Genomic DNA, 11933 nt, shown 5'->3' on the forward strand with positions numbered 1-11933 from the left:
GAACCATGAAAAACAAAGGCAAACATTTTTAACCACCATTCATAAAAGACAAATGTTTGATTAAAAAAGAGGCAAATCGATGAGAGAAAAACATGGCAGACATGAATGGATAAATGGAAAGAGGTTACAGCAGGTAATTTTCTCTAGACTAGAATGTAATGACCAATATAAATACAGAAAAATGTTCAGCCTTACAACAGTAATTAAATAAATGCAAATTAAGAGGAAATCCAATTTGTTAAACTAATAAAGTCAGATTAGAAAGTTAATTTAAAAATATTTATTGTTGTCATTTATCTGATGAAATGGACATCCCCAAACAAATGTTCATCATCTATTTGTAACAGTCTTATTCTCAAAATGAATTTGACAACCTATATAAAAACCCACAGATACTTATATCCTTTAGAATAATAGGTATACCTCTAGGAATCTTAATGAAATTACATAGCTGTAGTAGAACTTTATCTGTAAATGCATTAATCACAGTGCCATTTATAATTGCCATTTATAATAATAATAATAGCTAATATATATTGAGTGTTTAATACGGGCAAGGCTCTAATATAAGCGTTCATATATTTATGGGAAAGACAGTTATTGCTCATCAAGTATTCCATGTGTGCCCCTCGGTTATCCAGCCTTCAAACCATTTACACTGGGCCAAGTTACTATTTTTGATTAATAGACTGTGGAAAGGTCTGATGTGGGTTGCTCCTGGGCTAGGGCCATTATAAACCAGCGTGCCTTGTCCATGCCTCATTTTCCTGGCTGAGAGGACCTTGAAAGCCATGTAAACACATGGCTGTGGTGACAAATGATGACGTAGAAGCATTACAAAATGAAAAGAGCCTGGTTTCCTGAAGTAACAGAGGACACCCCCAGTGAAACATGTCAGATTTGATATGAATGAGAAATAAATGTTCCTTTTCCAGCCAAGCCACTGCAATTTGCATCTGTATATTACTCTAATATAACCTTGCCAGACAGGACAATATATTAACTCNAAAAAAAAAAAACAAAAAAAAACTCTAAAAGGTAGGTACAATTATTTATTTGAGTTACATTTTAGGAAATTAAGATAAAGTGTAGGTTAGTCAAAAATGACCAAGGTAACCAAAAACAATGGGAAATTGTATCCTAGGAGTTAGCTTCTGAGTCACCCTTTTTTTTTGGAGGAGTCTTGCTCTGTCCCCCAGGCTGGAGTACAGTGGTGCAATCTTGCTGAGCCACCTTTCTTAGCTATCGTAACAAAAATTACAGAAAAAAGTTCCAGCTCAATGGATGGAAAAATCAATACAATCAATGTCCGATCCATATGTTAGCACCTTACATGATCACTAGGATAACGTTAATGTCTCTAATTTGCTTTTGATAAAATTTGAAAAAGTGCTTAAAGCATAATTTAATTCAAAAGTCATATGTACACTACATAACATTTTGTAAACTGTGACTAAAATCAGTTCCAGGTCTAATAAAAATGTATACTAGTAAAAACTGAAATTTTTATTTTACAAATATTACTGGGAGGAAATATCTGAATTATCAAACAGAATTTAGGTATTTGTGAAACATGTATCAGCACACCAAAAAGACTATTCAGAGACAACAAAATATAATAGATAGATGCATTAATAAGGAACATAACCACTAACCAATAAGACATACCCAAGTTAAAACTACACAGAAATTCAGCCAACTCATGGAGACATTCATTACCATCTCTGCAATTCAGTAGAAAATAAGACAATGAGTGGGAGATACCTGAAGTACTCCAGTAGCTGTAATAAAATAAGGAGATGACTTTAAACAGATACCAGAAGCAGCTTGTACTCAAATACTTCTACAATTACGTAAAGAAAAAGAGAAATTGGGCATCTACTCACTGTGCAGGTGGAATCAGAAAGAAATCAAAAAGTGACATGGCACCAAGTTAAAAAGGATACAGCCAATTGTGAGCAATGTAAAAGTACCTAGAAGAATATAGGAATACCAAACAAAAAGATACATACAAACCCAACATATTTTGCCAACAGATAGAATTTATAGGACCATTAAAGCACCACTACCAATAAATACCTGCAGTAACAACTGTGGATATGTATGTACAAGGATAGGCACAGCAATAGTAGCTATCATCCATCTGCCAAATACACCAACTCCATCTTAGAAAATCAGGTGGCTCACTACAAAACACCTAAAGTAATTGAAAGTGATCAGGGAAATCATTTTGTGTCAAGGGCTACATAAGCATTCACAGATCAATGAGATATACAGTGCCATTCCCACTTACCTGTAATGCCACAGCAGGAAATCTAGAGAGACTTAATGGACTATAAAAAGAGGATTAAAAACCTTAGACAAAATGAGTATATTCCAACAAACTCTTAACTTGGTATGTTTTAGTTTAAATCAAAGGGACAGACTACAAATGAGCAACCCTCAGTCTTATCTTAATCAACTGAACTTAATGGTCATAAACAATAAGGAAGAATATGATGCAAATATTATCCCTTACAAGGTGAGTACTAGACTGATTTACAACACTATCCCTCAATAGTGCATTCTGGCCGACAGATACAAAATACATATTGGACTACAGGAAAAAAAAAGAAGAGTCATAATTACACAAAAATCCCTATTAAATTTACTGATTGCTGGAAGTCAACATCTTTCAGAAACCCATTAGGGTCCTGCATACCAAGTATGTTTGATAAAGTACAACAAATAAAAAAGGATAATTAATATTCACATGTACTCGCAGACCAGATACCTACAATCTGCTATTTTCTAACTCACCACTAATACATGGACCATTTACACCCACATACAAAACAAGAGGCACATTCTTCACACAAGATGATCCAAGAAACATGATCATATTAGACAAATTTACCTATAAAACTGAATATGTATGAGATCAAGTTATTTTTCTAAGGTGCCCACTGAAAAATCAGAATGATCTACACTTTCGTTTCAAAGATGTAGTTAGAGACAACATACAGCTTCAATTAACTGACTGGTGGGAAACAGTAGGAACCAAAATACATATGGGAAAAGTAACAGAAATAGATACAGGTATGTCAAATTACTTTTTCTCTATTATCCAGCCATCCCACGAATCACAGAATAAGGTTACATGGTCGACCCAATACCCTATTTACAAAAATATAACCAGACTAGACTCCCATTTACATAAATTTATATCTAAAGTCATTTCTTTTGCAAAAGCTATGTTAAACATTGGGACATGGAACCATGCATAATTGAGACAGGAGGCTGGAATGACATGTGTCACTAAAAGACACATCACTAGAAACCACAGTGGACCAAGGGGATAACAAACCCTCCACCTAAATTATTAAAATCAAATTTATTTGAACCCATCCTAATTAACATTTAAGATTAATTTACAAATAAACACCTAGGAGAGTCAAAATATTTTTCAGAAACAAACAATTTTTTTTTCACTCTGTTGTCCAGGCTGGAGTGCAATGGTGTGATCTTGACTCATTGCAACCTCTGCATCCTGTGTTCAAGTGATTCTCCTGCCTCAGCCTCCTGAGTAGCTGGGATCATAAACACTCACCACCACACCTGGCTAATTTTGTATTTTTAGTAGAGATGGGGTTTACCAGGTTAGCCAGGCTGGTCTCAAAGTCATGACCTCAGGTGATCCACCCAACTAGGCCTCCTCCAAAGTACTGGGATTACAGGCATGAGACACCATGCCTGGCCAAAATCTAACAATTTAAAGTCACAAATATATAACCACAATGTATATAATTTGAGGGACAATGGTATAACATACAGCTCATTTTACCAAACTTACCACCACTAGAAAAATGTCATTAAGAAAACTGACATAAATATTTGCAACAATTGAAATTATTTCAAACTCAGTCATTTCAGGAACACAAGAAGCAGAAACTCAGGAAGTTAAAACAGATGTATTTAATTTTAAATATAGACTTAATTCCTACATGTCAAGTACCACATCTACACTGTCATCAATTTTACAGGCACTTAATGAAATAAATCAGTGATATACCAGTGTTCTCACAGAATATCTAAAGGAATTCAATCACAATATTGATCACAAGGACATCATAAAAGTCAACATGTTTATATTAAGAAATCTTATGGTGATGAGATGGACGGAGGGAGGCGGCAAACCACCATGGCATGTGTATACCTATGTAACAATCCTGCAAGTTCTGCACATGTACCCAGAACTTAAGGTAAATTTTTTAAAAAAGAAAAAGAAGATAGCACAAAGAAATGAATGAGATTATGAATAAAAAGGCAATAAAATCACAGACGTAAGAGATTAAAAGAAATATTATATAAAAAAGAAAGAAATCTTATGGTGAAAAACTAGAGCAAACACAGTGGACTAGAGTAAGTACTTTAGCAACTCAGACTTGGAACAACATATGAAACAAAATAGAATCAGGAAAATCATTCATAGTAAATTGGGACAAAGCAGCTACTTTTCAGTTGGACACATTCAAATTACTAGGATGTGAAGATTCAGGGCAGTGTATATTAAACCTTTTGGAATTAAGAGAAGACTCAGCATATTGGCACAATAGCAATTCCACAGACAGATAAAAGACCTAATTTATGAATAACATCCTTAGAAAAGCCACTATTTGTTGATGGTATTTTATACAAAGATAATTAATATTCCAACAGTCAAACACTATATACTATACATTTTAGGACATAGTGCCTAAACTAGATTACTTACCTATCAGCATTACAAAAATGCCCATAATGCCTCTAGACTTAGGAAACTTCACTTGTATAGTGTGCTAAAAAAAAATTATAACCTGATTATAACCACACAAATAGAAAGCTTCACAACATATACTTACAATTAGAATGTATCAAATTGATGTACATCATAAACATCACCCTCACAAACACTTCAAAACTTACCACTATATGGAAGAAAGAAAAAGGAGAGATTTTTTTCATCAACCTGGCACTTCAACATATGAGAAACACTTTGAGTAGACACCACACAAAGACAAACAAGAAAATTCGAAGGAACTTGAACAGGCTCATGATAAATTCCATACAGAATTAGCACAATTAAAATGCACTACTGAGACAGTAGCACATAGAATAGCAATACTAAAACAAAAATAAAATAGCAAGAGCGGAAGTGAAGGAGATAGAGACACAAAAAAACCTTCAAAAAATCAATAAATGCAGGAGCTGTTTTTTTGAAAAGATCAACAAAATAGACCACTAGCCAGATTAATGAAATAGAAAAGAGGGAAGAATAAAATAGATGCAATAAAAAGTGATAAAGGGGATATCACAGAAATACAAACTACCGTCAGAGATTACTAAAAACAACTCTATGCACATAAAACAGGAAACATGGAAGAATTGAATAAATTCCTGGACACTTGCAACCTCCCAAGCCTAAACCAGGAAGAAGTTGAAACCCTGAATGGACCAATAACAAGGGTTGAAGTTGACGCTGCAATTAATAGCCTACCAAGCAAAAAATGTCCAGGTCCAGACAGGTTCACAGTCAAATTCTACCAGATATACAAAGTGGAGCTAGTACCACTCCTTCTGAAACTATTCCAAACAATATAAAAAGAGGGAATTCTTCTAAATTATTTTAAAAGACCAACATCATACTGATACCAAAACCCGGCAGAGACTCAACAAAAAAAAGAAAACTTCAGGCCAATATCCATGATGAACATAGATGCAAAAATCTTCAACAAAATACTACCAAACCGATTGCAACAGCACATCAAAGAGCTTATCCATCGCAATCAAGTAGGCTTCATCACAATCGAGTAGGCTTCATCCTGGGGATACAAGGCTGGTTCAACATATGCAAGTCTATAAATATAATCCACCACATAAAGAGAAACAAAGACAAAAACCACATAATTATTTCAATAGATGCAGAGAAGGCCTTCCACAAAATTCAACAGCCCTTTATGCTAAAAACTGTCAATAAACTAGGTATCAAAGGAACATATCTCAATATAATAAAAGCTATTTACGACAAACCCACAGCCGATATCATACTGAACAGGCAAAAACTGGAAGCATTCCCTTTGATATCTGGCACTAGACAGGGGTGCCCTCTCTCACCACTCCTATTCAATATATTATTGGAAGTTCTAGCCAGAGCAATCAGGCAAGAAAAAGAAAGGGTATTCAATTAGGAAAGGAGGACGTCAAATTGTCTTTGTTTGCAGACTGCATGATTGTATATTTAGAAGATCTGATTGTCTCAGCCCAAAATCTCCTTAAACTGATAAGCAGCTTCAGCAAAGTCTCAGGATACAAAATCAATGTGCAGAAATCACAAGCATTCCTATAAACCAATAACAGACTAACAGAGAGACAAATGAAGAGTGAACTCCCATTCACAATTACTACAGAGAAAATAAACTACCTAGGAAGACAACTAACAAAGGACGTGAAGGACCTCTTCAAGGAGAACTACAAACCACTGCTCAACAAAATAAGAGAGTACACAAACAGATGGAAAAACATTCCATGCTCATGGTTAGGAAGAATCAGTGTCATGAAAATGGCCACACTGCCCAAAGTAATTTATAGATTCAATGCTATCCCCATCAAGCTACGAATGACCTTCTTTACAGAACTGGAAGAAACCACCTTAAACTTCATACGGAACCAAAGGAGAGCCTGCACAGCCAAGACAATCCTAAGCGAAAAGAACAAAGGTAGAGGCATCACACTACCTGACTTCAAACTATACTACAAGGCTACAGTAATCGAAACAGCATGGTATGAGTACCAAAACAGAGATATAGACCAATGGAACAGAACAGAGGCCTTGGAGGAAATGCCACACATCTACAACCATCTGATCTTTGACAAATCTGGCAAACAGAAGCAATGGGGAAATGATTCCCTGTTTAATAAATGGTGTTGGGGAAACTGGCTAGCCATGTGCAGAAAGCAGAAATTGGTCTCCTTCCTGACACCTTACAGTAAAACTAACTCCAGATGGATTAAAGACTTAAACACAAAACCTAATACCATAAACACCCTAGAGGAAAACCCAGACAAAACCATTCAGGACATAGGCATAGGCAAGGACTTCATGACTAAAACACCAAAAGCATTGGCAACAAAAGCCAAAATAGACAAATGGGACCTCCAGAGCTTCTGTACAGCAAAAGAAACAATCATTAGAGTGAACCAGCAACTGACACAATGGGAAAAAATTTTTGCAATCTACCCATCTGACAAAGGGCTGATATGCAGAATCTACAAAGAACTAAAACAGATTTATATGAAAAAGAAACAAACAAACCCATTCAAAAGTGGGTGAAGAACATGAACAGACACTTTACAAAATAAGACATTTATGAGGCCAGCAAACATATGAAAAATGCTCCTAATCACTGGTCATTAGAGAAATGCAAATCAAAACCACATTGAGATACCATCTGATGCCAGTTAGAATGGCGATCATTAAAAAATATGGGAACAACAGATGCTTCAGAGGATCTGTTGGAGAAATAGGAACACTTTACACTGTTCGTGGGAGCGTAAATTAGTTCAACCATTGCAGAAGATGGTGTGGTGATTCCTCAAGGATCTAGAAATAGAATTTCTATTTGACCCAGCAATCTCATTACTGGGTATATACCCAAAGGATTATAAATCATTCTATTATAAAGACACATGCACACGTATGTTCATTGTGGCACTGTTTATAATAGCAAAGACCTGGAACCAACCCAAATGCCCATCAATGATAATAAGTTTTATACTTTTGTAATATTTAAGAATAAGACACCGTGAAAAAAAGAAGAGGTCACTTTGAAAACAGAAATAAGTTGCCTAAGTAGAATATAAGTCAATAAAACAAAAAGAAAACTCAAATAACTTAGCTGAACTGTAGATTAAACACATTTAAGGAAAGAATTAAGTAATTCTTGGTAATGTTCAAAAATATATTACTATGTGTACTAAAAATTCAACTTAAAAAATTTAACTATTTATATTGCCCTTTTTGCATTGTTTTATTTAGTAGTAGTATTTGGAAGGATGTTAATATTCACAAAAAACAAGCAATAGTAATTTAATATATGTGGTTTCACAGTATAAAGACTATTAGCATTCTTGGTAGTGATTTAAGTATAGTTTTCCTAATGATATTAGAAAACTTCTTAATTCTTCCTACATCATGAGATGGGCTTTGTAGTCTAATGCATTTTTAATAACAGAGCAGTGCATTCATCTATGGCACATTCCTTTATGCATAAAAGAAGACAGCAATTGTTATATGCCATTAATTTAAGTATTTATCAATGAAGTGAATGTAATTTCCCTGAAATATTACTTATTTACCCTTGATGTTGTTAAAATCAATGTTATATATATATTTATAATGTTATTATCCAATAGAACTTGTTGATAATAAAACCCACTCATACAAATCACATAAGATCCAAAAAGACATGTTAAGATGCTAGATATTTTGACATCAATCATCAGGCTTGATATCTTTCTAAGTTTTAATATGTTTTGAAGATTAAATTATCAAAGTTTTTAGATGACAATTTCTTTAACTTTCACATTGTAGAAATTTCTATTCTTACAACTTCAAAATAAACTAACGTTATTGGGGTAGGTTAGATGGAGTAGTGTCTTTCATATGGTAATGGTGAAATAGAATCATAAATGTTTAAAAATTGAAAAGGATTGAAATACAATACAATTAGTTTATGTATAGTTGAATAAATCCAAGAAGGAAAATTAACAAATGTTTTCCTCATAAATAATAGTTCTTAGTTCTCAGATTGGTAATGTATCTATAGGAAGTGAAGATTCTGGAAGTCAAATTTAAATATATAATTTTATAATAGGGCTGGGTGATGAGCTTTAGCTGAGGTTAAGCTTCCCTGAAAATTGAAATACATGAAATCCTTAAGTTCATAAATTTCAGGTTTTATTTACTCCTGCCAATATGCCACCTCTTAGTTCAAAAGAAAAAAAATACATATACATTTAAGAGATAAGGAATAAAGTTCAATAAAGTGCTTAACTTTATATAGCTCTTTAAAATGCAAGATTTTTATGACTTAAGTGCAAGCTAGCAAAAAAAATCATAAATTAATTTTTCTTTACCATGGACTCGGAGCTATATATGAAAGTTGAAAGTAGTCATAAAATGTTCTGTTGGTTTCATACTTTCCAAGGTAATAAAGGAAAAATATATATATTGGTATGAAGGTATGAATTCAGCTGTGGACTTCACATGATTCATTGGGCAGGAAACAGAACATAAGTACATTCTGATAATATTTAGGACAAGCAATAAATATTTTGAAAAAATATAATCCAGAAAAGTAGTCACTTTTTAATTTTTATTCAAAGTATTAATTTGATTGATGTTTTCACTGAATTGACACAGTTTATATTTGTACTGATGGAAATACGACATTATGGAAGATTATACATGCAGATTTTGCTAAGGAGTAGGCCAATCAGAAGTGTTCTTATAAGAATATGTGACAACAAAAGCCAAAATAGACAAATGGGACCTAATCAAACTCCACAGCTTCTGCACAGCAAAAGAAACAATCATTAGAGTGAATCGGCAACCAACAGAATGGGAAAAAAATGTTTGCAGTTTACCCATCTGACAAAGGGCTGATAACCAGAATTTACAAAGAACTAAAACAGATTTACAAGAAAAAAACTAACAAGCCCATTCAAAAGTTGGCAAAGGATATGAACAGACACTCTACAAAAGAAGACATACATGAGGCCAACAAACATACGAAAAAATGCTCATCATCACTGGTCATCAGAGAAATGCAAATCAAAACAACATTGAGATACCATCTCACGCCAGTTAGAATGGCGATCATTAAAAAACCTGGAGACAACAGATGCTGGAGAGGATGTGGAGAAATAGGAACACTTTTACACTGTTGGTGGGAGTGTAAATTAGTTCAACCATTGCGGAAGACAGTGTGGCGATTCCTCAAGGACCTAGAAATAGAAATTCCATTTGACCCAGCAATCCCATTACTGGGTATATATCCAAAGGATTATAAATTGTTCTACTATAAGGACACATGCACACAAATGTTCACTGCAGCACTGTTTACAATAGCAAAGACCTGGAGCCAACCCAAATGCCCATCGATGATAGACTGGATAGGGAAAATGTGGCACATATACACCATGGAATATTATGTAGCCATCAAAAACGATGAGTTTGGGTCCTTTGTAGGGACATGGATGAACCTGGAAACCATCATTCTCAGCAAACTGACACAAGAGCAGAAGATCAAACACCACGTGTTCTCACTCACAGGTGGGTGTTGAACAATGAGAACACATGGACACAGGGAGGGGAGCACTACACACTGGGGTCAGTTGGGGGGAAATAGGGAAGGGACGGTGGGGGGTGGGGAGCTGGGGAGAGAGAACAAGGGGAGAGATGCCAGATGTAGGTGATGGGGAGGAAGGCAGCAAATCACACTGCCACGTGTATACCTATGCAACAATTTTGCATGTTCTTCACATGTACCCCAAAACCTAAAATGGAATAAAATAAATAAATGGGAAAAAAAAAACAGCTCAACTGAAGAAAAAAAAAATAAAAGAATATGTGATAAAGCACAGCTTTACTTACATGGAATTTGTCATAAGAAATACGAATAATTTTAACCTTATAGATTAAGTGTTTGCTGTAATTGGTGTAATGTGTTAGTTTGGCATAATTCTAGTCACACAATTTGGTCCCATGTAAAATTTCAGAAGCATAATATCTACTTCCCACTTTCCTATGTTTCTCTGTCATTGTCTTAAACCTAATGCTTTTTCCTCAAAAACTAAGTGTGAAATTTCTGATTTACAGAAAAGAATTAATTGATACAATTTTGAGTCCAAATTCTCTGAAAATCTCATATTTTCAACACTTCATGTTTACTCCTAGAAAATTAGAGTAAGGATATGTTCATGGAGATAGTCAAGGTTTTGTTTCAAAGTTTTTGTTTTTTCTTTTTCCATGGAAGTATTATCAGCAACCAAAATAACTATTTAAACAAGTTGTAGTATATTCAGAAAATGGATTTCAATCGAATACTTTGCAACCTTTAAGAATGTTACTGAATAGGGCTGGGCATGGTCGCCCACACCTGTAATCCCAGCACTTTGGGAGGCCGAGGTGGGTGGATCATAAGATCAGGAGTTCGAGACCAGCCTGGCCAAGATAGTGAAACCCCATCTCTACTAAAAACACAAAAAATTAGCCTGGTGTGGTGGTGGATGCCTATAATCCCATCTCCTCAGGAGGCTGAGGCAGGAGAATCACTTGGCCTGGGAGGCAGAGGTTGCTTTAAGCGAGATTGCACCATTCCAGTCCAGCCTGGGTGACAGGGCTAGTCTCCGTCTCAAAAAACAAATAAATAAATAAGTAATGTTATAGAATAATATCTACTAATAGGGAAATATATTAATGATACTTTGTAAACTGATAATTAAATTTATTAATAAAATTATGGTGGCCTTCAATAGGTGAATGGATAAAGAAATATCAATACAGGCTGGGTGAGGTGGCTCACACCTGTAATCCCAGCACTTTGGGAGGCCGAGATGGGAGGATCAGCAGGTTGAGAGATCGAGGCCATCCTGGCCAACATGGTGAAACCACATCTCTACTAAAACATACAAAAATTAGCTGGGCATGATGGCGCGCACGTGTAGTCCCAGCTACTTGGGAGGCTGAGGCAGGAGAATTGCTTAAACCCGGGAGCGGAGGTTGCAGTGAGCCAAGATCACGCCACTGCACTCCAGCCTGGCACCTGGTGACAGAGCAAGACTCTGTCTCAAAAAGAAAGAGAAAAGAAAAGAAAAGAAAAGAAAAGAAAGAAAGAAAGAAAGAAAGAAAGAAA

The sequence above is a fragment of the Cebus imitator genome, unplaced genomic scaffold (genome assembly GCF_001604975.1).
Source record: "Cebus imitator isolate Cc_AM_T3 unplaced genomic scaffold, Cebus_imitator-1.0 Scaffold141, whole genome shotgun sequence".
Lineage (NCBI taxonomy): Eukaryota > Metazoa > Chordata > Mammalia > Primates > Cebidae > Cebus > Cebus imitator.